Source organism: Bubalus bubalis, chromosome 18 (genome assembly GCF_019923935.1).
Source record: "Bubalus bubalis isolate 160015118507 breed Murrah chromosome 18, NDDB_SH_1, whole genome shotgun sequence".
Taxonomy (NCBI): domain Eukaryota; kingdom Metazoa; phylum Chordata; class Mammalia; order Artiodactyla; family Bovidae; genus Bubalus; species Bubalus bubalis.
Window position 1 is genome coordinate 46490855 of NC_059174.1, and position 17088 is coordinate 46507942.

Consider the following 17088-nt stretch of genomic DNA (forward strand, 5'->3'; position numbering starts at 1 on the left):
CAGTAACAGTGGAAACAGGAAGGGGATGAAATCAAGATGTTGGAGAAGTAAAATCAACAGGCTCTGGCATCTGATTGAATATGCACAGAGAGAGAGAAAAAGGAGTCAGGAATTCTTTCCTATCTACTGAGCTCCTGCTTCAGTTGGCATGGTTCTACATGTTAAGGAAGATAACAAATCCAGCCCCTCTCCCACGGATCTCAGGTTCTAATGGAAAAAGTAACAAATATTGATACACTGACATTGATATTCCTATTTATATGTAAAGAGGTCAAAGTTCTGTGGAGGGAAATAAAACAGTTAAGGAGAGACAGGGAGCACTGGGGGAATGAAGGGCAGCCCGAGGACGCTTTTCACTGGGAAGATGACACGTGGTACACAGATATCTAGGGGAAGTGCAGTGCTAGCAGAAGGAAAAACAAATGCAGAGTCCTCAAGACAAGAGCAGGTTTCTCTGACAACAAAGAGGAAGGAGACTAGAGTGGTTGGAATGGGGTGAGTGAGAAAAAGAGGGCCAGAGAGGAAGATGGAAGTTGGATCACATGGGGCTTATAGGCCATTGTAAGAACTTTTTTATTCTTGAGTAAGACAGGAAGCCACTGAAACATTTTAAGCCAAGGATTAACATGATCTAATTTTCATTTAAAAGGATCACTCAGGACTTCCCTGGTGGTCCAGTGGCCAAGACTCCAGGCTCCCAATGCAGGAGGCCTGGTTCGATTCCTGGTCAGGAAACTATATCCCACATGCCACAACTAAGACCCAGAGAAGCCACATAAATAAATAAATATATATATACACATATATATTTTAAAAAGGGATCATTCATGGAAAAATGGACTAAGACGATAGGGGTGGGGGGTGGGGTGGGGGGGGTTGCCAAAGCAGGGAGACCAGTGAGAAGCTGACTGCAGCAGTCCTGGCAAGGGATGAAGGGCTTGTGTGAGAGTTTGTATGGCTGCAGGGGAGGTCATGAGAACTGATCAAAATCTAGATATTCTCTGTAGGAAGAGCTGACAGGATTTGCTGACTTTAGGTATTAAAAAAAGAAAAGAGGCCAAGAAGATGCTAAGGTTTTTAGCTTGAGCAATTAGAAGTATAAAGCTGCCCCTTTTTTGACTGCACCACGTGACTTGTGAGAATCTTAGTTCTCCAACCAGGGATTGAACCCAAGCCCACAGCAGTGAAAGCCCAAGGCTTAACCACTGAACCACCAAGGAATTCTCATGAAGTTGCCATTTTTTAACACAATGGACTATGACAGAAGCGGGTTTGGATGGACCAATTATGGGTTCTGTTTTACCTTTTACGTCAATCCTTGAGATGATTATTATACAGCCAAATGGAAATGCCAAATGTCCATTAGATGTTTGATCTTGGAGTTCAGAGAAAGTCTAAATGCAGGAGTATAAAATTGGAAGTTACTGATGTTCAGGTGATATTTAAAGCTCTGATACTAAATAAGATTGCCTACAGAAGAGTGAAAGGAAGGAATAAAAAAGGTAGAAGACCTGAAGATAAGACGAATTCTGAAGATAAAGGACAGAGATATGGAAGAGAGATCCAGAAGACCTAAAGTATGTATAAACTATGATATGAGTGACAGTGAAGTGCCTTTGGGAACTTGGGTACTGAAGGAGCTTAATCTACGTAGTTCTAGAGCCACTGAGGGACTGACTTAGAGCTCCTGCTTCCCACAGAGGACGTAAGCTTTCATATAAAAGGCTTCCTGTTGCCTGCATCTCCTCACTCACCTGGGCTTCCCAGGTGGTAGAGTGGTAAAGAAAACGCCTGCCAGTGCAGGAGGCATAAGCAGGAGGATTCAATCCCTGGGTCAGGAAGATCCCCTGGTGGAGAACATGGCAACCGATGGCAGTATTCTTGCCTGAAAAATCCCCATGGAAAGAGGAGCCTGGTTGGCTACAGTCCATAGGGTTGCAAAGAGTTGGACACGACTGAAGTGACCCCGCACGCACACACTCACTCACCTATGCACAGGCCTTTTGTCAGTCTCTCTCCTCAGCCCAGGATGTCTTCCTTGTTCTAAAAAGAATTCACACCTAATATCCAGAAGCAACTTTCTATACATAGAAAAAGAAATGGGTCTTAGCCAGTGTGGTAGACTTTACTAATTTAATTACTAAAGTTTCACCATTATCCAGTTTTTCAAGCATCCAGTTTTCCTCTCACTTTTGGGCACACAGATGACATTTTCCAGTCCCCTGTAGCTGTTGTTTAGTCACCAAGTCGTGACTCTGCCACCCCATAGACACTAGTCAGCCAGGCTCCTCTATCCGTGAGATAGAGGATTCTTTCCCAGGCAAGAATACTGGACTGGATTGCCAGCACCTGGGTAGGGGTAGTGGGAGACGTTGCTGGTCATGAGTAGATCTATATAGGGTCACCTTAACATCAGTAACCTATTCCTGAAAAAGCAATCATCCTGAGTAAAAACTCTAACTAGGAGCATCTTTCCCAATATTTAAAATGTGGAAAAATAAAATGTACCACATTTTAACACAAAGCCCCCAAATAATTTCTAAACATAATTAAATACAAAAAACCCTACATATAAATAAGAAACTACTGTATTAAGATGAAAATTTCTTAAAACATTACTTCCTGATCACTGATTATTATGGCTATTGACAACTAGTTATTCCTTTTGTTGACAAGCCAATCTATACCTTTGTCAAAATACTCACATGACACTGATATTTTACTAAGTGAATTTCTGATGTAACTTGAAACTTTTCCTGTATGTCATATTTTTATATGTATTGAGCTTTATGGACATAAACATAAATTTTTCCAGTCTAAAATCAACCCAAAATCTACACACTGAGAGGTATGTACAATCCTGGGCAATGGTCAAGATTCTGAGTCAGACAACAGCATATTAAATAAGTGCAAGATTTCTATAAAATGGTAATGCTGAGTACTCACAAATTTAGTAGTAATAAAGTAGTTCATAACATAGAAAATATTCAAGATATGGCTAGTGAAATAAAAGATTACAAAACAACTGGGCATCACGTGGTCTCGTTTGTAAAATACATGTATATATCAAAGTAGACAAGATAGAAAAACCAGACTGAACACATCTGGGAAGTTTTGTGTGTTTTGTTTTTTGGCTGTGCCATATGAGGCATGTGGGATCTTAGTTCCTTGACCAGGGATCAAACCTGCACCCCTTGCGGTGGAGGCACTAGAAGTGTGGAATCTTAACGACTAGACAGCTAGTAGAAGTCCCTCTGGAAATTTTTATCCTTACAGATTACTTTGGTTATTTCTGGGTTGTGATCTTCAATTTTCTTAGTTTTAACTTAAGTGTATTTTTTTCAATAACCACGCATTAATTTTTAAATATAACCTATGCTCCCCCGTCCCTGGGATTCTCCAGGCAAGAACAGTGGAGTGGGTTGCCATTTCCTTCTCCAATGCATGAAAGTGAAAAGTGAAAGTGAAGTCGCTCAGTCGTGTCTGACTCTTCGTGACCCCATGGACTACAGCCTACCAGGCTCCTCCATCCATGGGATGGATGAGTATTGGAGTGGGGGGCCATCGCCTTCTCCGACAAGTAGCAGATGAAAAAGAAAGTACTTTTCTAAGAATCTTCCTTTGAACATGAAATAATAGCTCAGGATATTCAAAAGCAGTTCTCTTTCACAGAATGGCTTTTGTTATTTTTACTTGGTCAGTTCCCAATAGTTGCAAACTTCTTGATTTGGTAACTACATTTATGTGGCTGGAAAAGAACCTAAAAGTCACTGAGGCCAAGTCCTGTGTATAGTGATGCTTCCTTTCAGCTCTTCTTGCCAGATGGGTTTATGATGTTTTTGTAACCTGCCCTATTGGCTTCAGGGTTCTCTGAACAGCTATAGAGGCACCTTGCTCCACTTGTCATATTTGGATTTGAAGATTAGAATGAAAATTGCAAGAAATACAGGTGACTCAATTCACCTCCTCAGAGTTCTTATGGGATCAGTTTGACTTAGATGTGATGACATGACAATGTCTGCTCTCTGGTCATACAAATATCTTCCTCCTAAGAATTCATACAGCATAATAGCAGAGTGGACTAGTGCCCTTTATCATCCTTTGCTTTGGACATTTGTATACCAGTTTTATCTCCCATATTACATTATCTGTAATTTAAAAATAGAGACTCACTTTTTTAAAGTATTTTGTCTCCCTGTGTTCTAGATTAGGATTTTGCGTATTTGTAATTCTTAATAAATGTCTAATGCCTGACCCAAAAGAATTCATTATAAAAAGTCCAAATGGGAGAGGATATATGTGTATGTATGGCTGATTCATTTTGCTGTACAACTAACACATTGTAAAGCAACTATATTCCGATAAAAGTTAATTTAAAATAAATAAAAATAGATTTATCATGTGATCTATCAAAAAAAGAGAGACGTAGGTCTGTGCTAACAGAACTCTTTGCTGCAGAGATGGTATAAAAGAGAAACAGAACAATTTGACAGTAAAAAAATGAACATCAGGAAAGTAGCTGTACTAGATATTAAAATGTACCATAAAGCCTCATTAATTAAAAAAAGTGGCAGTAGTTCATAAACAGAAAAACCAGTGGAAGAGACCAAAAGGCCTATAAAGAGAACCAAGTATATAAGGACATTTAGTATATGATAGAGATCACATTTCAAATCACTGGGGCAAAGAAAATTTTTAATAAATGGTGCTAGGAAAACTGTAGAGCCCTTTAGAAAATACAAAATTAAATCCATACCCCAAGATTAAACTCCAAATGGATCAGGGTGCTTGATGTAAAAGATGAAACCCTACAATTATTAGAAGATAACACATGTAGATTCCCCTTTAATTCTGAGATCAAGAAAGGCTTTCAAAATCTAGAAACAATAAAGGAAAATACTGGTAATTTGACTATATAAAATTAAAAACATTCAATGGAAAAAAAAATAACATAAACAGAGTCAAAAGTGTGTGTTAGTCACTCAGTAGTATCCAACTCTTCGACCCCTTGGACTGTAGCTGGCCAGGCTCTTCTGTCCATGGGATTTCCCAGGCCAGAATACTGGAGTGGGTTGCCATTCCCTTCTCCAGAGGATCTTCCTGACCCAGGGACAGAACCCGGGTTTCCTGCATTGCATACAGCTTCTTTACTGCTGAGCCACCAGGGAAGCAAAGTCAAAAGACAGCTGTCAAACAGGGAGAAAATATTGAACACTTGCACCATACATCACAGATGAGGAACTAATATTCCTAATGTGTAAAGAATTCTTAAACATGTGACAAAGCATCCAAAAAAAAAAAGAAAAAAATCCCCAAACAAACAAACAAAAAAAGCACCATGAAAGTAAACAGGAAAAAGAGATGGACAATTCACAAAAATCAAAACCATAATGAGATACCACTTCACACTCATTAGGATGGGTATTATTAAAAAAAAAAAAGGAAAGAAAAATCAGAAGGAAACAGGCACTGGCAAGGATGTAGAGATATCAGAACCCTTGTGCACTGCCAGTAGGAATGTATTAATAAAACAGTGCCGCTCTTTCAGAAAATGGCATGGTGATTCCTCAAAATAATAAACATACTATGTGATCCAGCAATGCAACTTCTGGATATATAACCAAAAGAAGGAAAAGCAGGGCCTGAACAGATAATTGTAAACCCATGTTCACAGCAGCATTATTCACAAAAGTGAAAAGATGTTAGTAACCTAAGCTCTCACGGATAAATAAACCAATCAACATAATGTGGTATATATGTACAATGTAAATGCATTTAATGCTACTGAACAGCAGAATTAAAATGCAAATTTTATGTTATGTATATTAAACCATAAAACCCCCAACAAGCTGAGATTGGTTGGTTACCTACAATGGGTGACTGGGAACAGTGTGGAAAGAATGGGAGAATGGAATTAGAAGAGATGGAATGATGGAGGAATAACTGAATAGACCTTTTGATCTAATTCTGTCTTTCACAATATGTTAAAGTTTCACATACTCAAAAAACAATTAAAATCAACCAAGATGTGTGATGTGTGTTTGGCAACCCCAAATAAAATACATATAGTATCAAATGAACCCAGGTATATTACAAATGAGTAATGTTACCATATAGAAAGGTACAGGGAAAACTATTTTTATTCATTTTTTGGGTTGGGTACTGTATTTTGGGAGATATCCCTGGTAGCTCAGTGGTAAAGAAGCTACCTGCCAATGCAGGAGACATGGGTTCGATTCCTGAGTTGGGAAGATCCCCCGAAGAAGAAAATGGCAACCCACTCCAGTATTCTTGCCTGGGAAATACCATGGACAGAGAGGCCTGGTGGGCTCTAGTCTATGGGGTTGCAAAGAGCTGGATAAGACTTAGTGAATAAACAACAACTGTGTTTTTATTATGGACTGTAAGACTAAGTACAAAAAGTACTGTATGAGGTTTGGGGATATGGGTTAGCAATTCTTAAACTACTTTCTACTTAAGGCTGAGAAAATAAATAAATATATGTGGTTAATGAAAGCCAAGTTTTTTACTGTCAGAGAAAGGAATTCCAGAAAAGGAAATGGAGACGGCTAGAAGTGCTGTGGTACTGAACTGGAGACATCATATGAAATCATGGATTATCTATATCAGTATACTGCTGCTGCTGCTAAGTCACTTCATAAAGACAAATACAGATATGTGAGTACAGATGCATGTATTTCATATCTGAGAAAGTCAAGAAGCAAGAGCATCCCATTTGCAATGAGTACATCTAATCCTGGTTTCTAAGTATAATTTTCACATAAAAGGAGCCAGAGATCCCTCGGAAATTTGCTGATTTCAGGACTGGGGCTGGGAAAGTACAGTATCAACCTGGAACATCTTGTGGTGCAGGAAAATAAGGAAATACTAAAAATAAATACATTAAGCGGACACACTGAAAGGATACATAAGCCAATCCAAAGAATTTTCCAGTGGTTAAATTTGGGATAATTCAGCAATAAAATAGTGATAGTAATGGATTATAACGTACAGTACTTAAATCCAGAGAGTTGGTAAGTTAAATGGGGAGAAGGAAAATTTATTTCTAACAAAATTATAATGAATAAATATAGAATGAATAACAGAATCTGAAAAAAAAAAAAAAAAGCATTTGGAAAATACCTGGTAATAAATTTTCAGGCAAGAATTATCAATTGATGTAGTAGGTGAAAGTGGGATAAGAAACAGCATATAGACTAAAAAGTAATTCTCCATAAGACACATTAATTGTAATTAAAAAAGAATGACTTTGCAGTGAAGAAATCTGGCAAATTAAAGTTAACATTGCTAATAATGAGACAAATTGATCTTATGTCTCCCAATAGAGCTTTCCTGGCGGCTCAGTTGGTAAAGAATCTGCCTGAAATGCAGGAGACCAGGGCTTGATCCCTGGTTTGGGAAGATCCCCTGGAGAAGAGAATGGCGGCTACCCACTCCACTATTCTGTTCTGGAGAATTCCAGAGACTGTACAGTTCATGGGGTCACAAAGAGCTGGACACAATGGAGCGACTTTCATGACTGAGTGACTTTCATTTTGCCTCAACTGCATACTCTGAATTTAATTATGAGGAAGTGTCAGACAACTTCAAATTAAGGCTGTAAATTCTACATTGCAGAATTTACAAAATAAATTGCCATTCTCTTCCAAAGTGTCAAGGTCATGAAAGACTAAGTCATGTCCAACTCTGCAACCCCAATGGACTGTAGCCTACAGGGCTCCTCTGTCCACTGGATTTTCCAGGCAAAGGTACTGTAGTGGGTTGCCATTTCCTTCTCCAGGGGATCTTCCCGACAAAGGGATTGAACCCAGGTCTCCCACATTGCAGGTAGACACTTTACCATCTGAGCCACCTGGGAAGCCCTAGTAAGTAACCGTTTCAGATCGAAGAAGACTAAGGAGGACTTCCCCACCCCCACCCTCATAGTCCAGTCATTAAGACTGCATGTGTCCAATACAGGGGATTTGATCCCTAGTCTAAGATCCCATGTGCTATGCAGTGCAGCAAAAAAATTTTTTAAATAATAATACAATAAAATTAAAAGAGAGGATTAAGGACAGTTACCAACTTAACTGCAACATATGATCCTGGATTGAATCCTTGTCCAGAAACAGGACAGTTAAGCCACATTGATGAAATCTGAACAAAAGTTGTAGATTAGTTATTAACTCTTAGTATAACTGAACATGAACTTGGGCAAACTCCGGGAGATGGTGAGGGACAGGGAGGCCTGGAACGTTGCACTCCATGGGGTCACAAAGAGTCGGACATGACTGGGCAACTGAACAACTGTTGCAGGGAGGAAGCCAATTCTGACTTCTTGTTGGAAACTGTTTCTTTGACTTGCTTTTATTATTATAATCATACTCAATGGCTTGCCTGGAGGACCCTGCCCCTCTGCTCGACTGTAAACTAAAGTGCCTTTGTTCAGCTGATAGAGAGATAGTTTGTCCCTGCCCACCTGTGAATAGAAGAGATTAACACACCCCTTTCGAAGGCTGAACATTCCCTTGGAGATATTTTGCAAGACTGAAGACCCTTTCAGTTGACTTCCCCCCTGCATCTCCATTTCTATTCTGTCTTTGGACTTTAGTTCCTCATTGCTTCTTTCTCTCTGATCTATAAAAGAACCTGGCATCCAGACCCCAATAAGATGGTTATTTTGAGGCGATAGCTTGCCATCTTCTCGGTTGGTCTACTCCCTGATTAAAGTCTCTTCCTTGCCTCAACACCTCGTCTCCCGATTCATTATCCTACCTGTGGTGAGCAGGGCAACCTTGGACCCAGTAACACAACAACAACAATATCAGTATCTATCAGTGTATCTGTTAATCTCCTGGTCTTTATAGAGAAGCTGGATTAAGAGTATTTGGGAATTCTATTTTTGCAACAGTTTTAAATTTTTATTTTTATTTTTTAGCATTTAAAATGAAAATTTAAAAACATTTAGATGAACACTAGATGTGCAGGGAATATGGAAGTGTGGGCCTTTCAGTTTACCTTCATGGCACTGAGTAATTGACTCCAACGACAAATACAGGACTCCAGTTCACTTGGAGATGAATGGTGGTGTGGGGCTTTGTTAGGCAAGAAGTTTCAGAAGAAAAGGAAAGCAAAAAAAAAAAGCCTAAAATGGAGTCATGTGTCCCATAACAACAAACCAAGGCTTAATTCCAGTTTAAATGTTTCTCAAGAAAATGTGCTCTTTAAACAAATCGATCTGAAATTTCCTGCTTGGCACCAGTGAGGTAATCTGCATGATAAGATCCCTGCCATTCCCTTCCCCAAAAAGATGTCCTGGCCTAAAATAATCCTTTCTTTTCTTTTGCTAATAACTTCCTTGCCGCACTTTTCTACTGCCCGTAAAAAACTTCCATTTTGTACAACCCTTTGGAGTAGCTACTCCACTCCAGTACTCTTGCCTGGAAAATCCCATGGGCGGAGGAGCCTGGTAGGCTGCAGTCCATGGGGTCGCTAAGAGTCGGACACGACTGAGCGACTTCACTTTCACTTTTCACTTTCATGCATTGGAGAAGGAAATGGCAACCCACTCCAGTGTTCTTGCCTGGAGAATCCCAGGGACAGGGGAGCCTGGTGGGCTGCCGTCTATGGGGTCGCACAGAGTCGGACACGACTTAAGTGACTTAGCAGCAGCAGATGGGATACTGCCGGATTCAGAAGTTGAATAAAGCCAATTAATCCTCACATTTGGCTGAATTACTTGTGTATGTGTTTAAGCACACATCTCGAAAAACAAAGGTTTCAGGGAAAGAAGAAAAACTGATGGACGGAGAACCTGGCTTTTTAATGTTCAACAGTAGTTCTCTCAATATATCTCTTGGAGAAGAATCAAGAAAAAGCAATCGTGAGGGATCAGGGCATTTTTAAAGGTTCATCGCCCAACTCTCCGGCACAGGCAAGGATGAGCAGAGAATGGACATCATACCCCATCCCGATACGGTCTGGAGTCACAATCTGTCAGAGCACTGGAGTTCCAGGCACCTCACAGCTACACTTGGTGCTGAACAAATGGTCAGTATCACACAAATACAACCACATATTCGCTTTTAGGACACACAAGGACACAACCACACAATGAGACACCTCCACATCTTTATACACAGTCACAACCTCACACCCAATAAGGCGCACACAGTCGCACAATCTGCTCACACTATGACACACAAAGCCACATACAGAATCTCGCATCCTCAGCCGCCAGCGCGCAAAAACCCAAGGCTCTCTGGACACGCCCCGTCCCCGCCCCAGAGTCCCAGACCCCTCACCTTCTGCCTTCCCTTGGTCGCGTCCGGGTCCCTGCGGAGCTAAAGATCTCGCCACGACGTCAAGAGAGACCTAACGCTGGGCCACTGTGGACTCTGGGAAACGTAGTCCAGAGCCAGTCCAGCCACAGAAAGATGGCGTCCTCATACCTCACAGTCTGGCCTTGGCCCGTTTGACACTGCCCACGAAAGCCTTCAAAGAAAGGGGTTCCCTCTCCAAACCTTCCACTATGCCTGAACTTATCTTCCTCCAAGTCAGGATTACTCACTCTGAGAGCCTCATAATCACAGGAAGAGGCCGCCAAGTTGGCTGGGGGAAAGAGACGGAGAGACGTAGAGTGTCAACCAGCAAAGCCTTAAGGGAAATGTAGTCCAAGGCCGGGAAAGCGCCGTTGCTGTTGACAGAAGGTAATCAGATACCAGCCTGTGCTCGGCCACCGTGACCGTGCGGGCCGCGTCGTGAAGACTTCTGGGAGTGCTCACTCGCCCTCGGAGTGCGCAGGCGCAGCGCACCGAGTGGACATTTTGGTCTTTGTCCGCGGGTCAGTCCGGCCCCTGGGTCCACGTGGCGCGAAAATAGGAGGTGGGATGTGGGCGTCTTGGGCCGATGGGGTTGGGGAGGTTGAAGGAAAGGATTCCGGATCTATTAGGGTGCTGGGCGAGAGTGTGGAGTGGGTTTAAGAGCTGCTGGCCTACATGTAGGGTGGGGGTGGGGGCCTCTGGGGAGGGTTCGAGCGATGCGTGACCCTGAGTTTGACCGCAAATTTGACCGGATGTTTGAGATTGTTGAGGGAGAAACTGTGGGTACGGGATTGTATGGCTGCTTCTCAGAGATGTAGGAGACCAGCACTGAGAGAATAACATCCGAGCGGCACTTCCCTTGTCGAAAGTGCTGATGATTAACGGTGCCATCTTTCTGGAACATCTTATTTACTTGGAAGATTGAAGGTCTATAAAAGCTAAGTGGTAAATAATTTTAAAATGGGTTTTGGTATAAAAGTGCTTTTTCTTTTAATTGGGTAGAAGGCAAATCACTGTGTGTGTGTGTGTTTTTTAAACAAGTAATATTTCAAAGGATATTTTTGTTAGGAGGAGCCTGCTTCAAATGGTCTCCAATGTCCTGATCTTTGGGGTCCTTTAATAGGACTGCTGTTAAGTCTTAGAGTAAATATCAGCGTTCCGTTTTTAGAAGCAGTGTCCTATTGCGCAGGAGCCGAGAACTGGGGAGTCAAGGGTTTGAGGTTCTAGATTCGGCATTGTTATCCTCGTTCTTTGTAAAAACTAATTCCTGCAATGTTTATCCATGAATCTGGACCAGTTAGGTATCCTGACTGCTAAATGCGTTTTCCCGGGTTATGGATTTTGTGAAGTAACAAAGGTACTTTTTCTGAGGAAACTCCTAGAGTTATCCTTGTATTTCAAATAATTGGGTACCAAATCAATACCTACACATCAGTAGCCTTCAGATAGACAAACAACTGCCAGTTAGAAGGTATGATAGAGGAAAATCATTATTTACAACAACAGTTTTTTAAAAATTGAGGAATAAGCTTAAGAAATATGCAAAACTACCGGAAAAGAACTTTAAAATACTGCTGAAGGGCATAATGTAAGATAGGAACAAAAATAGTGTTTTTCATGTTATCCCAATAAAAGTACCCACAAATTTTTTTGTGGGGGGGGGCTTAGATTAAGCTCATTCTGGACTTAATATGGAAAAATAGTCAAGCTAGAATAGCCAGTAAAACTCAAAAAGAAAAGCAGTTGGGGTGCGGGAACCCAACAGTAACATTTTACTTTTTTTTGGCGACACTGCTGAGTTTGTAGGATGTTAGTTCCCCAGCCAGGGTGTGGATTGAACCCATACCCTGGGCAGTGAAAGCCCAGAGTCCTAACTGCTGGACCAACAGGGAGTTCCCCTGATGGTATAACATTTTATATCCTCAGAAATTAAAATAGTAGTGGTATTAGAAGGAAGCAGGCCTATGAAGGGCAATTCAGCAGTATATATAATAACTACTTTTCTTTTTGACCTAGTTATTTTACAGATGGAAATTAATTCTACAAACGTACCTGAATTTACATGAGGTGATACATGTACAGTGTTTCACATAGGAAAAGATTAGGAACAATTCATGTCCATCAGTAGGAGATTGAATTTGAAAAAGAATGGCTAGTTCTATGGGTATAACTGAATTTCTTTGTTGTTCACCTTTAACTAACATGTCATTGATAATCCAACTATACTCCAATATAAAATAACAATTTAAAAATACAGAAAGGGAGAAAAAATTCCTCAGAAATTATACAGTTATTCTTACTGTTTCTGGTAAAAATTTCTGAAAGATTCAGATTCCTGAAAGATTCAGATATGCAGATACTCTTTTTAAATTGCTGTGTTTAAGCCTTTTTTTTTTTTTTTTTTTTTTTTTGACATTTCCTTTTATAACTGGAATGAGGAAGTTAGAATTCTTTGTTCAGGTTACACTCATCTTTAGCAACTCATCACTGCCTCATTTATGAGATTTTGTTCTTTGATTTCCATGATGGTTATTTTCTCATGGTTTCGTGGTTAAGTCAGAGCTTCTGGTGGTATTTTTTACAGATCCTAATTGTGAGTTATTTTGGGTCAGACTACATCGGAGGTGATCTTCAAATTGCATACATAATAACAGGAGAGAAATACATGATTGATCCGCCACAAGTGATTGTATTTTCTCCTTCATGACCAAAATGTAATCTTTATGGTTTCATAATTTGCTCATTCCTTGTCGATCATTTAATGAATGGTTTTAACACCAATAAATAATCCTTTAGCTGAATCAGCAGTAATTTCTTCAGGCTTGCAAAGTGATAATTTTCTAGTTTTTTCCATTACTTTTACATTTATTTGATTGCTACCTCAAATTGTATCAAATTTATCCTGTTTTTTTCTTCCTTAATCATTTTAAAGTTGTGCTCTTATAGCTAGTTTTCTTTCTGATAGTCGTAGTATCACAGTTTTATTCAGTGGGCCTTCCTTCTTGCTAACTCCTGTCTCATTTTAACTTGCCACCATTTAACTTTGAAAGCTTTTTCCACTCCAGGCCCACCTTGTACCTTCTCTCCCAAACTTGGAATTGGCCATTTCTCCAAGGAGCTCTGGTTCCTTTTACTGGAGAATGGTATTGGAGACCAAGATCTGGATGCTAGATGCTCTCATTGCTGCAGAGGTAACATTGTTTCAAGGCCATTTCATAGACAGAATGAATAAACCCATTTTTAAAAATCATGAGTTCATATTAGTATTTCTAATTCAGTTTAAATGTTTCAGGATTTTTACCTCAATGGCTCCTAATTGTATTTTATGGTAAAAAAAATTTGGAATAGGTTAATACAAGTGTGGGCTTATTTGCTTTATTCTGCAGTTTCAAAATAATGTTGGTAGTGTAGTAACCATAAACGTACTGTATCCTGTGAAAATTTTCTTTGTAGCTATTTTTGCCCTTCCACTGAGTACACTACAGATGTAGAGTCAAAGTTCTCTGTTTTAAAGTCATTTGAAATAAATCTTTGTTTTGAGGAATTATGTTAATTACCAAGTTAATGCACAGTTGAGTTCATGTATTTCAATTTGTTTCCAGTTTAGGGACTGCTTTTTAAGAAATTAATTTGATTATATAAAAAAGTAGATAATGCATTTCAACAAAAACTATATCTCATAGAGAGATCTCATTTTGCTCTCCTCCCCATCACATTCATCTCTGTCCCAATTAAATATAGTTTCTTTTTTGTTGTTTATCTTTCAAGTAGATTTTGTATTTGTTGGGCCATTCGTGTATATTTATTCTTCCCTCCTGTCCTCCATCCTTATGTAAAAGATGCATTCTGTACATTCCTCTTTTTCGTCACTTCACAATATATCCTGGAAATACCTTTCTTAATCATACACGTGATTTTTAACTGCCTTGTGTGTCTGTGTACTGTAGTTGATTCTGCTGTTGGACATTTGGGGTATTCCTAATCTTTTGCCGTTACTAATTACTTGCAGTAATGAGTAATTTTTCACCTGTGTCATTTTGTACTTAGGGAAGGTTCTCCTGTGTTGGCAGGAGGATTCTTTACCACTAGCACCACTTGGGAAGGCTCTTGATTATATCTAAAGTAGATTGCTGCAAGTGGAGTTGCACATAGGGCTAAGTACTTTAATTTCTTTTTCGCTATCTACAAGAACACTTCTCTTCCTAGAACCTTAGCATCAGAGTGTAGTGTTGAATGTTTTATTTTTTTGCCAAAGTATGAGTGAAAATTGATATCTAAATGTAGGTTTAATTTACATCTCTATTATGGGTGTGGTTGAGTACCTTTAAAGGCCACATGTACTTGTATGGGAACTGTCCATATCCTTTTCCTCATTTTACTATAGGGTGCCTCTTCCTTCTAGGAACTGTTAAATTACATTAGAAAGGTTAGCCCTATGTGAGATGAGTTGCAGGTTTTTTTCACGTTTTAAATTTGTGTTTTGATATTGTTCAGTGGTCGTTTCTTTTTAAAAATCATGTGGAATCAGGAAGTTTTTGTTTTTAGATTTATCAGTTAGTTAAAATGATGTTAGTTAATTGGACTTTTCATATACGGTCATAGAAAGCCTTTCTCACTCCCGGTTTCATCTTTACTTTCAAATCCTTACAAGGTTATAATTTTTATGAGTTTTCATATCCTAGCATATGATATTTAGGTATGCATCCAGGTTTATATTTTTTTCCAGTAGGCTACCCAGTACTTCCAACATCATTCATTAATATTAAAAGACCTTTAACTCTACTATCTTAAGATTCTTTATTTTGATCATATACTAAATTTTCATGTATTTGGTCTGTTTCTGGACTTTATATTCTCATCCATCTTCCAGTCTGTATTCGTGTACCCATATTTATCTTTTTAGTGTGTGAGCTTTATGATTTTAATATCTATTATAGTTGGTCTATTATTGCTTATCTTTTTCAGTTTCTTAACTATTCTCATTTATTTTTCTATGTAAACTTTAGAATCAGCTTGTCTAGTTCTAGGAAAAAGCTAATTGATATTGCATTAAATTTTGTAAAATAATTTTAGGGAAAGGGACTAGAGTGTTGAATATTCCTTTCCGTGTACATGTTGTGCGTTGTATATATGCTAGTTTCCTTTTGGGTCTTTTAGAGTGTCTTAAAATTTTCTTCATATAAATTTTAGACACTTTTTACTAAATTTATTTCTAGGTCCTTTATCTATTGCCGTTATGAATGGAGTCTTTGTTGTGGTATATAATGTAAAGCTTGTTGGTTTCTATAAGTTAATTTTATTCCCTACTTAACCTATTATTGTTTATAATTACATTTAAAAATGAGACGTTGAGCATCCTTATCTTTATTTAGAAATTAATAGAAATGCCCTCAATGTTTTTGCATTAGATAAGATGCTGGCTTTTGTGGTCAGATGTAGATTATGATGACCTATATGTGTAAATATTACCCTCCTGCCTGGATCTCTGGAGGTGTGAGTAGAAATAAAAAGTTTAAAACTGAGACCACTGCCGTGCCTCATATACAACAACCAGGAAAGATTACATTAATCAAGGAAATAAAAATCTCTCTAAACTCTGATAACTACAGTCTTTAAAACATCAAACAGAACAAAAATAAGATACCCATTCATATTCTGTTTTTCCATTTCCTCCTTTTGGGTGACCATTTTGTAACTCACTTTCTCCATTTATCTTTTGGCTTCTTTTTATAGCTTTTGTTTGCTTAAAGTTTTTGTCTTTTTCAAAAAATAATTTTGTTACGTTGTGTTTCTTTTTTTAATGTACTGGTGGCAGTAATTTTCAGGTGAGTTTAATTGTTGGAAAATTCCGCTGTTGATTGCCACTGTTTTTCTTAAAGCATCCTTCTATAGGCACAAAGTATTTGCCATGTTTGTAGGAGGTAGATTTTCCTAGACAAGTACCAGGAAGGAAACACAGTAGCATTCTGTGCTTCCAAGCTCTCCTGCCTCTTCTAGTGTTTAAAAGCAGAAAGCTCCCGCGTGTTCTTTGGCTAGTTGACCCTAACTTGGTTGAGGCGGACCTCTATCTTTCTCTTTCTGTTTCCCATAAATCTTCATAGTAGTTGCCTTCCAGGATGATGCATTTACTTTTAGAGGTTTCTGAATCTGGGGTCACCCCACTCCCAAGTGCTTTTTAAGTCTGTTCTGCTTCCCTTTCAGTCTTTTTCGGTTTAATCTAGGTTTTACTCTCATTGATTCCATCTTAGAGTAAGACTCATTCTGTAAGGAAATATTAACTGGATTTCTGAACTCCATAAGTCCTTAGAATCTCCCTCAGCATTCCCAGTTCTTCATAGGCTTTTTTTGCAACTTACTCTTTACGCCCCCTATGTGGGTTTTCCTTTGGTAGAGATAACATGGAGTTTGGGTGTTTTTTTTTGTTTTTGTCATGAGCCTTGTTGATTACCACAGTTCTCACTCAGGGTGAATTCCTCATTCTGAGAATGAATCTTTCCTGGTTATTTCTGAAGTCTGCTACCTTAAGGAACTCTCACCATTATCTTAGTCTTTCTTGCTACACTGTCACACACTATTGTCCTTCCTGTACCACATCTGCTATTTTAGGTTTTGGGGCCACACTGACATATAATTTAAGAGTTAAATTCTCTCTACTACTTTCACTACAGGTGTAATGTATGGGCTAGCTGCTTGCCCCTTACTCCCCTCTTCCCATTAACCCATTTTGCTTAATATTTTGTATGGTTTTAAGGAAAAGTACTTA

The 17088-nt window shown here is 39.0% G+C and overlaps 1 protein-coding gene across 10 annotated transcripts in view; it reads right to left on the bottom strand.

Annotated features, from left to right (window-relative positions):
* Positions 1 to 10707, bottom strand: part of ZNF565 (zinc finger protein 565) — a 28295-nt gene extending 17588 nt beyond the window's left edge. Inside the window, exons 1-4 of one of the 10 annotated variants that reach the window (XM_044931271.1) lie at positions 10308 to 10641; positions 8086 to 8160; positions 1989 to 2081; positions 1304 to 1394 (exon numbers count right to left, since the gene is read on the bottom strand). The gene's annotated coding sequence lies outside the window, so the exon portion shown is untranslated. Of the gene's footprint in view, positions 1 to 1303; positions 1886 to 1988; positions 3422 to 8085; positions 8161 to 10307 lie in introns of those variants that run through there. The other 9 variants (XM_044931274.1, XM_044931268.1, XM_044931270.1 and 6 more) reach the window with 9 other exon arrangements.
* Positions 10708 to 17088: the final 6381 nt, after the last annotated feature.